General features: G+C 43.0%; 1 protein-coding gene across 1 annotated transcript in view; it reads right to left on the reverse strand.

Moving 5' to 3' along the window:
- LOC141133210 (volume-regulated anion channel subunit LRRC8E-like) overlaps nt 1-17,660 on the reverse strand; it is a 100,822-nt gene that overhangs the window by 20,456 nt on the left and 62,706 nt on the right. The window contains exon 2 of the mRNA XM_073622435.1: nt 10,803-10,880. The gene's annotated coding sequence lies outside the window, so the exon portion shown is untranslated. The remainder of the gene's footprint in view (nt 1-10,802; nt 10,881-17,660) is intronic.

A 17,660-nucleotide genomic window follows, 5' to 3' on the forward strand; every position in this document is an offset into this window, starting at 1 on the left:
ATTGTAAGCTCTTCTCAGCAGGGCCCTCTTAATCCTCTTGTATTTTAATTTTATTGTATTATAACAAATTGTCTCCCTTTTTATATTGTAAAGCGCTGCGTAAACTTTTGGCGCTATATAAATCCTGACTAATAATAATAGACCAACACAGAGTGGCACATAATTGTGAAGTGGAAGGAAAATGATATATGGATTTCAACATTTTTTACAAATAAATATGTAGACGCAAGGGCAGTGGAGTCCTATCCCCACAGAGCACCTTCCAGGTTCTCCACTCTCCTCCCTCTCTGTCCCCCTCATCATTTGAAGTTCACTGTATATGCCTATTCTGTCCAACTTCCCTAAGAATTGCTGTGATCTACTGCCCCCCTGGACTCCTTGAGGAGTCTTCGGCTACTCTACTTTCTCTCTTCTGAAATTCCCACAATCCTTCTCAGCGACTTCAACATAAGTATCTTTGATTTTTTTTGTTATGTGCTCTATAGTAATTTTCATGTTATTTTTTTTTTCCCCCAAGAAAATAGGAAAAATGCTAAGACAATTTATTAAGTAGTGTGTTTGTTTTAATAGCTAACCATATATATTATTGTGCTATCAACAGTAATATTATCAGTTTTAATAGACTAGCTAACTATAGGAATAGACAAATTAATACATATATGGAATAAATATAGAGGGAATCCGTAACCACCCTCGGTTACGGATTCCCTGTAGAAGTCCAATTGGAAAAAACACGTCGGACTAGGCTTACCATTCCCCACATTTTGATTTTATCTTTTGTGATCAAATTTTATACTTGTATATTGGTTTGTCCCAATAAACCTACCATTTTCATCCGCACGATTGGAGCACTCCATTGTTTTCTTTCCACACCTTTATGTGACGTGAGACTTGGACCTTCCTGCCGAATGTGGGACTTCCTTCCAGTAGCCGATACCGTTACAGCGGTTACAGATAAGGGGAGATGTGGTTTGAGATCCGGCACCCCCATTCCATCTCAGGACAGCCATCCATCTGGATCTCTAAGCTTGTTTGATTCGGTGCTACCGGCATCCGAATCCACCAGTTCCGGTAAGAGTATTTTATCTCTCTACATTTCAAGATTTCCATGTAGATGAATTACATACCAGAATCACATATCAGAAGACTTCTTCACATATATTGGATTTCACTTTTCACTATTTTTTGGGACTTTTATCATTGACTTTACTCATACCCACATCACGGTGGGGAGTCACCTATCTTTATTTTTCATATTTTATTTTTCATTTCGCTTTCACAATTCTTTTGACACGTTGTAGCGCTACATATTTACACCATTTTATATCTTTGAATATTTGTCATATTTTTATGTAGCAGCTTTGTTTTTTCTTTTATTGGGTTAGCGCAGCAATATTTTTTCATCCTCTGGAATACCCTACCCCAATCTGTCAGACCAGGTCCAAATCTAATTTTAGACGATCCCTGAAAACGTCTCTTCGGAGAAGCCTACCCTGCCTCCCTCTAACAACTGTTAGTTTATTTTCTTCATCAGCTAATCCTCAGCCCCCCTGAGTCAATACTTTGTACATCCACCTTTCACTGCAACTACAGCTTTTTGGGGATGTCTACCAGCTTTGCACATTTAGAGTGACATTTTTGCCCATTCTTCTTTGCAAAATAGCTCAAGCTTTGTCAGATTGGATGGAGAGCGTCTGAACAGCAATAAGTTTAAGTCTTGCCACAGATTCTCAATTTGATTCAGGTCTGGACTTTGACGGCCATTCTAACACACGAATATGCTTTGATCTAAACCATTCCATTATAGCTATGGCTGTATGTTTAGGGTTGTTGTCCTGCTGAAAGGTAAACCTCTGCCCTAGTCTCAAGTCTTTTGCAGACTAACAGGTTTTTTTCTAAGATTGCCCTGTATTTGGCTCCATCCATCTTTCAATTAACTTTGACGAGCTTCACTGTCCCTGCTGAAGAAAAGCATCCCCCCCCCCCCCCCAACATGATGCCACCACCACGTTTCACGGTGGGGATGGTGTATTCAGGGTGATGTGCAGTGTTAGTTTTCCACCACACATAGCGTTTTCCTTTTAAGCCAAAAAGTTTAATTTTGGTCTCATCCCAGAGCACGTTCTTCCACATGTTTTCTGTGTCCCCCACATGGCTCCTCCCAAACTGCAAATGGGACTCTCATGGCTGTCTTTCAACAATGGCTTTCTTCTTGCCACTCTTTCATAAAGGCCAAATTTGTGGACAGCACAACTAATAGTTGTCCTGTGGATCTCTGCAGCTCCTCCAGAGTTACCATGGGCCTATTGGCTGTTTCTCTGATGAATGCTATCCCTGCCCAGCCTGTCAGTTTAGGTGGACAGCCATGTCTTGGTAGGTTTGCACTTGTGCTATACGCTTTCCATTTTTGGACGATGGATTGACCAGTGCTCCGTGAGATGTTCAAAGCTTGGGATATTTTTTTTTTTTTTTAATAACCTAACCCTGCTTTAAACTTCTCAACAACTTTGTCCCTGACATGTCTGGTGTGTTCCTTGGCCTTCATGATGCTTTTTTTTCAATAAAGGTTCCCTAACAAACCTAACAAAGGGCTTCACAGAACAGCTGTATTTATAATGAGATTAAATTACACACAGGTGGACTCAATTTACCAACTTGGTAACTTCTGAAAGCAATTGGTTCCACTAGATTTTAGTTAGGGGTATCATAGTAAAGGGGGCTAAATACAAATGCACGCCACACTTTTCGCATATTTGTAAAACATTTTGAAAACCATTTATAAGTTTTCCTTTCACTTCCACCACAATTATGTGCCACTTTGTGTTGGTCTATCACATAAAATCCCAATAAAATACATTTACGTTTTTGGTTGCAACATGACAAAATGGTGGAAAATGTCAAGGGGTATGAATACTTTTTCAAGGCACTGTATCCATTACCATTTAACACCAAATGAAAGCCCAATTTTCCCTGAAAAAACAAGGTATAATCCACCTGGACGCACAAAGTAGTTGTGATAATATGTACAGTTTTACTAACACGTCTAAGTTGCAAAATTCTGCTAAGGTATTAACATTAGTTTTACCCTTAAGCGCAAAGGGGTTAAAAGCAAATTGTAATGACAGACACTCCCTCTCCCGCCTTCTGAAAATGCTAGTTGCCTGCCTGCTTAGGGTTTTCTCAGTGGTGCTGATGCCAGCTATGGCCAGACAATTACCATTTTAAAGTCAATAGCTAGCAATGGCAACACCCATATTTCTCATGACAGGTGCACTTTTAACCTTTTTGCTGCCAGAGAAGAAGTTTTTCGCATTTTTTTGAGCACGTTTATAAAATCATTTTAGGCCTGAAAGTTACGTAAACCTCCCAAAACATGTTTTACATTTGTTGCTAGGATGCTGGTGGCTATTGCCACCTAGTGTCATTTATTGCTAGCACACAGGCAGCTCTTGTGCTCAAATAGTGTATTTGCGCTTTTTTTATGTGAACAACAGCACAGATGTTTACGTCTGTGTATAACATAAAATATACAAATCACGCACATGACCATGGATACAGATTGTTCTATTTTTAAGGATCTGAACGCAGTGCCAGTATACTGATCTTTATGCAGTGTGTGTAAGGGGTCATAGCAAACCATACTTGTCCGGCCATGTGCATAAGCCAATCAGAAGGGGCTGCCTAGACCATCGGTTGAGGCCAGAGATTAGCTTGTGCAGCCACATCCCCCCAAAAAATCCAGCCAACTCCGCTGTCTTAAAAGAGAAGTATGGTGTAACAAAACGACCCACTTCGCTTGCGTGCTTTCGTTATATACCGCTTCCTCCAGTCTGAATATAGATATCAGATATTCCAAACTGCTGACAACCAAGAACTAGACAGTACTTGTTTTGGCTGCTGAACATGAACTGATTTATTTGAGATCTCACACAATTATATACAGTACATCAGGATGACAATACAAACTGTAACCAGAAACCTAATTAACATGCGCTAATTATCTAATCATTTACCCAGACTAGGTGACTCAGAAAAATGACCTTTCAGGTCAGCCTTGCCATCTAACTCACAACTTACAATACACATAAGTAGAAACACATCCCCCAATAGTTTTCTAGGCGACAAAGGTGTGTTAATGAGCACAATTAATGGGTGAAAGACCCTCCAGACTAGTAGACAACAGGAGATCCAGGGCTTTCCATATCTTATTAATCAGCATTCCTTTCACATACATCTGCTATGAGTCCCACACTGGCAGAGACCATCATGGCCTTTTGCATTACATAACAGAATATCTTCCTAAATGCTTGTAGCTCCCTCAAATGTCAGGACCCATAGTCAGTAGGCAAGAAGCTAGCATTCAGTCCCCTCCAAACGCCTGTGTCTCAGGTGAGTCTCACACATATGGCCAAAGCTTTTTGTGGCCATACTTTTCTTGTGAGTCACAGGGGTGCAATTACGTTTGCCATCCTGTGACCTAGAATCATCATGAAAATGAAGAGGGGCGATTTTGGGACTTTAGATGAGGCATGCAGCCGGGAAGGTAACACAACAAAGTAGTAGTGGTGAGAAAATGAATACACCATGCATGCGACCACATCGTATTGCATAAAGACAGGTTATAAACAGTAGATTAAAATAAATCATGGAGACTTTATTTCATAGTGATATACATAGAACAAATATCATAACACAGCATAATAGCATAGCAGCATGTTATAGTCATAGAGGTACCATAATAAGAAATCACCAGACACTTTATTGCATGTGACTGCATCATAGTAACAATAGTGTCTGGTGATTGGACCACATCAATGACCAAATAGCCCGCGTATAATAACATATATACAGAATAGTATAATAAAGCATATGAGTAAAAGTTCCATAAATCTGATCATAATAACATAGTAACATAGCAAAATAGCAGCACGATGTGAATCGCAATGGTGAAATAAAAAACTCAAATTTATAGTTGTGTGTCTTCACTGTAACATAGTAACCGTGGGTGGGATCCAAACGGCATAATTCAGTAGAAGTATACATAGGTTATTGGTGTGAATAGCATCTAAAAGCTCGACGCGTTTCATGGATCTTTCCAATCTTCAGGAGCAGATGCGAAATAGCTATCTATAAAAATGTATAAGGAGATTTTAGGGACTGACCCCAGGACATGCATGAAAAATTATAATTAGATCTTAAAGTAGTAATGGTAACTAAAGGCCATAATATAATACTTACAATGAACCTATGTGGATTGGTGGAGGGCACCGAGGGTGTATACCCGCCAGGGATATAAGTCAACAATCCCGGGAACTGAAGCGGCACCCAAAGGGGCAACTGGTAGGAACCCCGAAAGGGGACTAGTGTTTGTGAAGAGCTTAAAGCATGATAACCACATAATCATGACCTATAAAAAATAAAATTAAAAATATTGAAGGTGACTATCGAATAGTACGTAGATAGAGTAAACTGGTTGTAATTGTGAATACTTATGTGTGGGTACAAAAATGAAATAGAAGATAAAGCAGTAGTGATATTGGAAGATTTGAGAAGAGAAAGGGGGGGGGTGGGGGGGGAAAGAGAGTGAAATTTGTACAGGTAAGTAATGACGTAGTGACCAATCAACGGAAGTGTAGTAAAAAAGAATGAAATCCTGGTGTATATGCGTGTATCAACAAGAAGGGGATAGTAGCAGCAATGATAGAGGCAAGAAAAGATCCATATTGTTACCTGTAATTCCCAAGAACCCAGATGCCATCTCTAATTGGCCACCGGTAGAAAGTGTTTGCGGGGAATGTATGTCCAGCTAGAGAGAGTATAAATGCTCTAATGCCACCAATAGGTAACCGCCAACGCCACAGTGGGCGACTAAAACACGGAAGAGACCGGCCGCCAGAGCGGAAAAAACTGACCGCTCTGCGGTTGGCTCCTCCTATAGCGCGCTTAGATATAGGACGCACAGTGTCGGCGTGATGGCGTCAAAAACAACGTCACACGTCAGACACTGGGAGCGTGGCGTCGATGCGTGATGGGATGTCCGCCCCAACCCCCACGTCACATTGACGGAGGGGGGAAGGGGGGGGCCCCCAGCACGCATCGCAGCTCCCGGGATTGCGAACCCCGGCAGGAAGAACATCCCAGAGACCGACCACACCCCCTCCATAGGGTAGTGTCTGCAAGAATGTATAAACTAATAGGGTATTAAAAGATAGTAATGGTCATAAATAGATGACTGTCCAAAAAAAGGGGAGGCCCTAAAAAAAAAAAAAAAAAAAAATTGTAACAAAAAATGTTCATAAAATAATCAATTACTAATGATGGAAGATGCCAAAGTAATGAAAGTAATAATAAAAAACATGATCCTATCCACAACATAACTAAAAACCTTAATAAAAAGATACAAGCCTAAATAGCACTTACATTGGATGCCACCATTGTATGTAGTATAACTAGAGTGGCATGCATGTCTCCATCCCCGGTATTGTGAAAAAGAGAAACCTAACTATGTGGGACTTTAGATGAGGACATTTGAAAAAATGTACCTCCATCCCTAATTAGATGGCATCTGGGTTCTTGGGAATTACAGGTAACAATATGGATCTTTTCTTGCCTCTATCATTGCTGCTACTATCCCCTTCTTGTTGATACACGCATATACACCAGGATTTCATTCTTTTTTACTACACTTCCGTTGATTGGTCACTACGTCATTACTTACCTGTACAAATTTCACTCTCTTTCCCCCCCCCCCCCTTTCTCTTCTCAAATCTTCCAATATCACTACTGCTTTATCTTCTATTTCATTTTTGTACCCACACATAAGTATTCACAATTACAACCAGTTTACTCTATCTACGTACTATTCGATAGTCACCTTCAATATTTTTAATTTTATTTTTTATAGGTCATGATTATGTGGTTATCATGCTTTAAGCTCTTCACAAACACTAGTCCCCTTTCGGGGTTCCTACCAGTTGCCCCTTTGGGTGCCGCTTCAGTTCCCGGGATTGTTGACTTATATCCCTGGCGGGTATACACCCTCGGTGCCCTCCACCAATCCACATAGGTTCATTGTAAGTATTATATTATGGCCTTTAGTTACCATTACTACTTTAAGATCTAATTATAATTTTTCATGCATGTCCTGGGGTCAGTCCCTAAAAGCTCCTTATACATTTTTATAGATAGCTATTTCGCATCTGCTCCTGAAGATTGGAAAGATCCATGAAACGCGTCGAGCTTTTAGATGCTATTCACACCAATAACCTATGTATACTTCTACTGAATTATGCCGTTTGGATCCCACCCACGGTTACTATGTTACAGTGAAGACACACAACTATAAATTTGAGTTTTTTATTTCACCATTGCGATTCACATCGTGCTGCTATTTTGCTATGTTACTATGTTATTATGATCAGATTTATGGAACTTTTACTCATATGCTTTATTATACTATTCTGTATATATGTTATTATACGCGGGCTATTTGGTCATTGATGTGGTCCAATCACCAGACACTATTGTTACTATGATGCAGTCACATGCAATAAAGTGTCTGGTGATTTCTTATTATGGTACCTCTATGACTATAACATGCTGCTATGCTATTATGCTGTGTTATGATATTTGTTCTATGTATATCACTATGAAATAAAGTCTCCATGATTTATTTTAATCTACTGTTTATAACCTGTCTTTATGCAATACGATGTGGTCGCATGCATGGTGTATTCATTTTCTCACCACTACTACTTTGTTGTGTTACCTTCCCGGCTGCATGCCTCATCTAAAGTCCCAAAATCGCCCCTCTTCATTTTTGTTATATACAAATTAGGGATGGAGGTACATTTTTTCAAATGTCCTCATCTAAAGTCCCACATAGTTAGGTTTCTCTTTTTCTAGAATCATCATGGCTGCTCCAGGCTGCCCGATTGCAAGTTGGCTCCAGCTCTCCACTCTAAAAGGAGCAGGGTAGAGAATGGCGACTGACAGTAACCACTCTCCACTCCGAGCAGCGATTGCACAGGTCTCGGTCTTAGAGACAACATGGGACTGCTGCAGCACAAAGGAGAGTATGGATGTTTACTTGTTTTTGAAACCCTAATCTTTTTTGACTGCCCCCCTCCCCCCCAAAAAAAAAAAACAAAAAAAAACAAACAAAAACACCCCCCACTATATTAAAATAAATAGGAGCACAATACACAACTTTACTTACATAACACTATGTATTTACATTATACCATTCAGATAGATCGTAAGGATGGGCTCAGGCGTGTTCGCAATGCCACGTGCCCACCAGGAAACCGACACTCCGCTAATCACAGGCAGTGAGACATTTCCCGATCCGTGGCTGCACAGAACAGGAGTTGCGGACACGCCTTATCCCATCCTTAATAGATAATGTATCTTTTTCAAATCAGAGGGTCATGTGGACTTTGTACTGTATTGATTAAGTGAAATTACTCAACTGATCCCATATCTATTCTTTCTGCATAAGATGTAGCATGACCATAAAGAATTTGAGCTTGTGTCCCACTCCACCAGTCCAGCATTACTTTGCCACCTCCCTCCCAGTGGCAGAATGTGGTCCCATGTTGAATTAGTTCCTGCAACTCTTCTGTACCATGCGGTTTGGTCCATGAGCTCTCCATACTGCGGGCCCAGTCCCGGATACTTTGGGGAACCGACTACAGGAGAGGGAGCCAGAGCATCAACCCCCTTCACTACAGAAAGACCTGTCACTTTTACTGTCTGGTTACTAATACATTGCCACCAGTTCATGGTTACCCATAGCAACTAAACACTTCCCTGCTGAGTTAACGCTTCATGGTGGCCTTCTATTCCTTCATCCTCACTCTGTATGTGCTTTACAGGCCCTGTTCTTTTAGATACGCCATGTACCTCCATGCACCCCTTTGAATGACTTCAGACCAGGCATTAAAAAAGGAGAAGTCCAGCCAGAGCTTTTTAGGCTGGGCTTCTCCTATGGGTCACAGGAGTGCAATTTGTTTTGCATTCCTGTGAACCGTTTTCAGCGGAGAACTGTCTGATGTCCGCTCTCCGCTGACATCACTGGAATCAGTACAGGCAGAGCGTCATCCCAACTTAGGAAGTCTGGATCCGCCAACTGCCTGGACTGATGGCAGTCTCAGCGAGCTGCTGAGGTGGCCACGCCCCGTCCCTCCAGAGCTCAGCGCTCCAATAAGTATGGAGGAGCAGAGCAGGAGAGATGTTGTCTGACAGGCAGCATCTCTGTTCGGGGAGGTGAGAGAACCGAGCCTTTGGTGGTGTTCGATGACTCGGTTCTCAGTGAAGAGGCAGCGGGGGACAGATGCGGCATCGAACCAATGCTACATCCACCTAGGCAAGTATGAATCTCCAAAAAAACAAAACCCATAATTTTCTTTTAGAGCTCATTTACACTTGCTTCGGCTTCAACACACATTAACGGCTAGTTTACACTTGCTTCAAAACAAGGCTTCAGACAGGCTTTGTTAAAGCTCTCTGAACACGGTCACTAAATAAAATGGTTAGCTTACAGTGCTGTTTACACCTTGCTTTTGCTTTGCTTCGGCTTCACTTCAAAAATGCTACCCCATGTAGCTTTAGAAATGCTTTAAATAGTCTTCAAAGCCTCCATAGAAGTCTATGGCAAAGCCTCATCGAAGCCCCAACCAAAGCCTCATCGAAGCCCCAAACAAAAGCAGGTGTATAACAGGACTGTAAGCCAACCATTTTAATTAGCGACATCGGCTTTGACTGGCGTTCAGAGAGCTTTAACACAACGTGTCCAAAGCCATGTTTTGAAGCAAGTGTAAACTAGCCCTTAAACAGTTGATCAGGCTTTACTGGACAGCTCAGTAATACAATCCAACAGTGCAATAATAGTTCATACCCAGCTAGGTAGACCCAGGCTGCCCGCTGCATACCTTCCCCAAAGAAGAGTCCATAAGGGGTGGAATCTTCATTCAGATAGACTTTTAAAGTGCGCTCTCGATGTCGCCTGCGGTTACATTTTTACTCTTGGCTTCTCAATACCATCCAATGCAGGCCACAGACACACCAAGCAGAGTCATCTCCTTATTTATATACAGGGTGGAGGACACAGCCCAAAAACATCTGGGAAAATGCATGGAGATTGACTTAAGGAGGAACTGCAGTCTGCTCGCATAATTTGTAATAAAAACATCTTTGCCATTCTGAAGCTTCTCTCCAACTACTTTGCATATTATTTTATATATACTGTGATTCTGTACTTGCCAAATATGCTGCAGAAATCTCCCTCCACAGTCTGGCTGCAACCATTTTAACTGTGGGCAGCTGAAGCTGCTGGCTGTTCACTTCCTGGATTTACAGACATACAACTCCAGTTTTGCAGCTCTCATTGGCCCTCTGACTCACCCCCCTCCCTCCCTTCTTGGCAAACTCTCACGGGAGAGAGAGAGAGAGCGCAAGCTGTGCATGTCGTCATAAGCCTAGGCTTTTTACTAGACAAGAAACAGGAAGTGGGCTGTATAAGGTATTTACTGGCAGAAAAAAAAAAATTACTATACAAAGTTAAAACAACAAGGGCAGTATTTGAGGTGCTGTGCTAGGACCACTACAGTGTATTACAAGAAGAAATCCCCACTTTCCAAATGTACCAACTAAATATCTATAGAAGAAACTTCAACTACACAGGAATCTTGGTAACTTCTAGGACTGGTGACATTTCTTGCGGGTTTTTTTATTTATTTTTTTTATTTAATCCAGCAGTATTTTATCCCCTTGATGGCAGTAAACGTATAGAAAATTATTACCTGATGTTCTTTCCAGCTGGGACGTGGAGAAGCAGTATTTCAAATGTCTGTATGCATCCTGACCCCGAATATGTTGGTCTGTGAAAAGAAAGGAAAAAGGGTTTTACTTACTAGCCAAGCGAACGCCTGTATTACCCAATAGTATCAAGCTCCAGATTGACATTATAAAAGGTTTTTTCCCCTATTATGTTTTTTTAGGTTTTGAATAAAAGTACTGTAAAGATTCAAAGCTGAACCTTGGGCACAAAAATGCCCATTTAATTATATTTCACAATAGCTACAAATAATATAAAAAATTACTGTGTGCACCAAATGCCTTTACTAACCCAGATATTACTTTGCAAAAGCCTCTGTGTGACATCACTATACTGTACATAGCCTGTACAGAAAGCAGACTCCACCCACTACGGGCGGCCTGCAAAACTACAGAAGGGGGCGGAGACAAGACCAGTCACCCTGTACAAGGAGAGAGCAGCAGTGACCGGTCTTTATTACAGGAAGCTCCTGCACAGAGGTAAAGTGTCACACTGGATTACTGCACAGATCTGGAAGAAATACACCCAGCACACCAAGATTTAAGAAGAATAATACACATCAAATGTATTTAGACAATATTTCCTCATCCTGGAGTTCAGTTTTAACCACCTGTCGACCGCTCACGGTAAGTATACTGCGAGTGGGCGGCAGGTGCAGGCACAATCATGTACCTGTAGGTCAGCTCTTTCTTCACTTCCCCTCCCAAAGAGGCGATAGGAAGTTAGGGAAATCCGCCCTTTAACAGATGTCACCACTGCATATGTCCCCCTTCTTGTTCTGGTGACCACTGTAAAATGTTGTATTTCCCATCACTTTATGTTCCAGTTCAGATCATGTAGCCAAAACAAAAACACACACACACACACACACACACACACACACCTGTGTGGGCGCGTGTCCTCAAACTCACATTGCATTTGGGGCCCTGAAAGAGTTTAAAAATAAAAAGCCAGTTCACATTCAAAATATACTGCAGTTGCAACCTGCAGCGGATGTCAATTAGGGATGGGCGAACGTTTCGGCCCAAGCATAAGTTCAGTCCGAACTTTGGTTGTTCAGATGTTCTGCGTACACCGAACAATATGCGGTGTTCAGGCCAAATTCGAAAGCCGCCGGAACGCCGTTAAAGTCTATGGGACATTAACATGAAAAGTCAAAAGTGCTCATTTTAAAGACGTATATACAAGTTATTGTCATAAAAAGTTTTTGGGGACCTGGATCCTGCCCCAGGGGACATGAATCAATGAAAATTAAAAAAAAAAAAACTGCCGTTTTTTCGGGAGCAGTGATTTTTTTAATGCTTAATGTGAAGCAATAAAAATGAAATATTCCTTTAAATATTGTGCCAGGGGGTTGTCTATAGTATGCCTGCAAAGCGGCACATTTTTCCCGTGTTTAGAACAGTACCATAGCAAAATGACATTTCTAAAAGGAAAAATAGTCATTTAAAACTGATCGTGGGGGGGGCGTGGCCTAGCACATAAAGTAGTAAGACGTGTTCTCCTGGAGCTCCCGCACACAACGGACTATCTACAGCTCCCAGCGCTCTTCGGAAACCACAACAAAGGAGGAGAGGTGGGGGAGAGGGCCACCAGACCCCCGACACGCACAAGGAAGGGGAAATCGGCCGTTTTTTCACCCGATTATGGCAGAATCAGCACGGCCCCCCTCATCCAAGATGGCGCCGTCCCGATCCTCAAGCACACATGCGGCCTCACAGGGAGCTGCTTCACAGCACTCCATACCATACATGAAAACCAGAAAGGCGCGCCAGATCCCCAGCAGACTCAGAAAACGGATCCATCCCTTCTGCCTGTCACTCCCCTGAATCACACAGATTCTTCAGTAGCTGGGACATGGAGGCTTACATTAAGGTCCTGCCAACAAGACATGGTTTTGAAGCCTGTATGCAGAGACTTGAACACTCATAAGCAAGAGATGTCAGAGCTGCGCAGAGATGTTACAAACAGGCTGGAGGAAGTGGAACACAGTGTAGAGGAGACTGTTTGCACACTACAATCACATGAAGCCATTCTACATGAACATACCCTGCAGATTCAACAAATAACGTACCACCAAGATGACCAGGAAAACAGGGCCAGACGCAAGAATATACACATCGGCGGCCTCACAGATTCTGTTGAGACCAAAGACCTGGCCCCTGCTGTCATAGCCATGTTTAATGAATTGCTCCAAAAAGCTAAAGATGCCCCTCTGGAACTCGATCGTGTGCACAGAGCCCTAGGCCCTAAAAACCCAAAGGCTGACTTAATGCAAGCAGCACGCACGCAAGAGGCCATATACTTTAATGGCACACAGGTTTCCCTACTTTCAGATCTCTCCAAGCTGACCCTGTATATGTGTCATGCGCTGAAACCACTCACAGGAGCCCTGCAAGCAAAGCAAATTAAATACTGCTGGGGTTTCCAGTTTAACCTTTTTGCCTCCCATGATGGGAAGTCGGCGACATTCCACACCATTGGGTGACCTCCCAAATTTCCTCGGGACCTTTGAGCTTCCACAAATCCCTATCCCGGATTGGCCACTTCATGCAGCTACTCCTGAACTCCGTCGCCACAGGCGGGCAGAAAAAAATCCAAAAAGAACAAATGTTCCAGATCAGAAGCCTCCAAGTCGACAGCTGGATGAACCTCCACTGCCCGCACATTGACTAATTTTCTCTTCACAGGCATCAGACCCGTGAAGACGTCCCTGATTTCAGTTCTGTTGGGACATTACCTTACTAACCTACCTTTTATTTTCCCCATACAGGTTTTGATTTTCTACTTAGAAATGTGTATTCCTCTTAAACAAGTCTTACCCTGTTATATATTGTTACTCCTCTCCTACTTTGGGACCCCCCCACCTTGTTATAAGTTATTGTTATATCTAGAGCTAGTAAAAAAGGACCCTGCATGCTATCCGAATTACACAGTATCTTCCTAGGACTTGTCCTCCCAGATACCTACCTACTGCTCTACAATATGCTCATAGCAATACAGGGCCCTGAGCTATTATGTTCACAAAAGAAGTTTAATATTGTTGCCCGGTGTGTGCGGGCCCTTCTATGCACTAGCCGCAACCCCCCATTTAGGGTTTTCAGCACCCATAGTGGTCTTAGCTGACATGTTGATTACAACGCTAATAGTACGGCCCTTGAGGCCTTGGCTTTCTAATTTTCTCTCTCTTTTTCTCTCCCTTCTATCTGTTCACCACTAGATGTCGCTCTATTCCCTCCCAACCCCCACCTCTCCCCTTTCTTGAGACAGCGAGCCTTACCTACACCAATATTCGCCTATCCCCCAAGCTATTCCCCCCATGGCAGCACAAGCCTCCTTAAGAGTCTCCTCTCTAAATTGTAGAGGCCTCAATACTCCAGAGAAAAGAAGACAAATATTGTATAATTTCCGTAAACTCTGCACCCAAATCCTCCTCCTTCAGGAAACTATCATTAGTATACCTGTGGAGAATACTACATCCCACAACTAAAGACTACACGCATTACTCTCCCGCACACTCCTCTTACAGTAGGCTAGACTACATTTTCGTCTCTCAATCCTTAATGGATTACTCCACCGCCTCCATAGGCCTCACCCTCTGGTCTGACCATGCCCCCATACACATGAGTTTAGGAAGCATCCCCACACATAGGAAGAGATCCTCTTGGAGGTTGAATGACAACATATTACATGACTCAGTCTGCACTCAAGACAGCATACAGACAATCAAAAACTTTGTAAAGGATCATACACATGATGACACCAACCCGCTTACAAAATGGGAAGCACTTAAATGTGTTCTTAGGGGCAAATTCATACAACACGGCTCCCGACTTAAACGTGCACGCACGGCAGACATAACACGCCTTCTTAACACTATAGCTTCCCTGGAATACTCCCATAAACAAACCCCTGACCCCACTGTACAACTAGAACTGACCAACGCCAGAAGAGACCTCCTGCGAATCTTTGCGGAACGCTCTACGTTGGCCAGAGATAAAAGGGCGATTTGCCCACTACTCTCAAGCCAATAAGTGCGGCAGACACCTCGCAAATACACTCCAACCTCGACACGCACGGAAACCTATCCCCTTTATCAATTCCTCTAGAAAAGACAAAATACTGACCAACACGGCTATAGCCGAAGAATTCCGCCAATACTATTCCACCCTATACAACCTCACCCCCCAGGTACCACCAAACTTACCCCACATGAGTAAACAGACACAAGACTTACTTTCATGTATCCAGGAAACCGCACTACCAACCATTCTGACATGGAGGAATTAGATTCCGCCCTGTCCGAAGCTGAATTTGAACTTGCCATAAAAAGCCTTAGGAACGGTAAGAGCCCAAGGTCCTGACGGGTTCACCCAACGTTTTTACAAAACGTTTCCACTCATGCTGGCTCCCCTCCTGGCAAAAGCATTTAATGCCATAGACGGGACCCTCACCCCCTCTCCTACCCTACTCCAAGCCCAAATAGTAGTTATCCCAAAGCCTAGTAAGGACACCTCTTTATGCTCCAATTATAGACCAATATCTCTCCTAAATATAGATTTAAAAAACTATTTGCCAAAATTTTAGCAAATCGCCTTTCACCCCTATTACCCAAGACAATACATAGAGACCAGGTAGGTTTTGTCCCTGGACGCGAAGCCAGGGACAACACCACCAAGACCATACACCTTATAGCTTACGCTCAATGCAACCACATACCGACCTGCCTCCTCTCCTGTGATGCAGAGAAGACCTTTGACAGGGTCAGCTGGCCCTTTCTCCAAACCACCTTCTCCCAGATAGGAATGGGCCCAAACATGCTCATGTCCTTGTACTCCAAACCCTCTGCCACAATTTTAGTAAACGGAACCCAATCAGAAAAGCGTATGATCACCAACGGCACCAGGAAGGGCTGCCCCCTGTCTCCGCTCCTGTTTGCCCTGGTACTTGAACATCTAGCCCAAGCTATTTAGAGCAAACCCAAACATCCACGGTATACAAACCCCCTCCGCTCAATGTAAACTCTCCTTCTATGCAGATGACCTTCTCCTCTAGGTGACTCAACCCCATATCAGCATTCCATCCATACTCACAGAGTTCCACCGGTTTGGCTGTTTCAACAATTATAAGCTGAACATCTCCAAAATGGAAGCACTGAACCTCTCTTTAACACAATCTACCCTCTCCTCCCTAAATAACAATTTCTACTTTCAATGGAAAACGAAATCCATATCATACCTTGAAACCGCTATCCCAACGCACACAACAAATATATATGCACATATAGCCCATTACTCACAAAACTTAGACGCCTCACGGAAGGCAGAATGGACCTACCAGTGTCATGGTTTGGTCGCATGAACACACTAAAAATGGACACTCCCCAAACTATTGTATTTATTTCAAGCCCTACCGATTGCTCTCCCATCCGCTTTCTTCCATACTCTTCGCTCCATGGCCATCAGATTTGTATGGAAGGGTAACCACCCAAGACTGAAACATAAGCTCTTATGCTCCCCAACTTCTAAAGGCGGGACAGACCTTCCAGATTTTAAACTCTATCACACATCAGCAGTGGTTTCCCGAGTCCTGGAGTGGTTCCCCCATCCTCTGATCAAAGCCTCCACCCTGGTGGAACAAGATTTGTCATCAGTCGACCTCCGAGCACCTCTCTGGGGTCAAGACCGGACTTACAAATCTCTTCCAATGCTGTCCCCCCTCACTAAGGATGCTTTAGTAATCTGGTACCGAAGAAAGGAGAGCTACTCGTTATCCACTGAACCGAGCCAACTCACTCCACTATTTGATAACCCAGCCCTCCAAGAAGGCAGGTTAACCCAAACCATTTCACAATTAGAACAGAACCTCCTCGCCTACAGCACAACAATTTGTCCACGACACCCTGGGTACCTATGTGACAAACCACACTACTACAGCCTCCAATATAACGTGGCTTACTCGTCTGCATTTGTACTGTAAGAAACTTCTACTCCAAACAGATCCATAGACCCCTGACTAGCTTTGAACAATTATGCACACTCTAGGCACACCCTATCACTGATCTACAAAATTATACAAGACCATACTCATGGCACTCTACCCAAATACACGAAAGCTTGGTCAGAGGAGCTTGGGAGAGACATATCAGAGGCAGAATGGAGTAAAGCCTTTCTCTTTACCCACAAATCTTCTATCTCAAGCTACACTCAGGAAAAAAAACTACAAGCTGGTATCGTGTGCCAACCTCAGGATCACGTTCCCATTGCTCACCGAAATCTGCTGGAGATGTAATTCGGCAAAAGGTACGTACAACCACATCTGGTGGGAATGCCAGGAGATCCAGCCGTTTTGGGTACAAATCTTCCAAATTTATACAACAAACCAATCATTCCCTCCCCTTCCAATGCCCTCCTTTCCATACTACCTGGCACTGTTAAATCTCAAAAGCACAACATCCTGAAATATTTCCTCGGTGCAGGCCAGCAACTAATTCCTAGACACTGGAAAACTACCTCCTGACCATCCCTTATAGAATGGGTGAGCAAGATAAATGACATCATGCTGATGGAGGAGATGCAAGACAAATCCCTAGATAAACAGGCAAAATTTTCCTTTATCTGGAGGCATTACTCTACCTCAGATAAACTGAAGTAGTACAGACTCTCAAAAGGAGAGGACCCCTTCAGACACTAACCAATCCCAAAATTGAGTTCCCACTCCTGGGTCTCGCAACACCTCAGTAGAATGAGGCTTGCTGTCTCCCTATCCCCTCCCCTCCTTCCCCCTCCTACCCCTATAACCACCCTTCTTTTCTTCAACTAAT

Source organism: Aquarana catesbeiana, linkage group LG03 (genome assembly GCF_042186555.1).
Source record: "Aquarana catesbeiana isolate 2022-GZ linkage group LG03, ASM4218655v1, whole genome shotgun sequence".
Classification (NCBI taxonomy): Eukaryota; Metazoa; Chordata; class Amphibia; order Anura; family Ranidae; genus Aquarana; species Aquarana catesbeiana.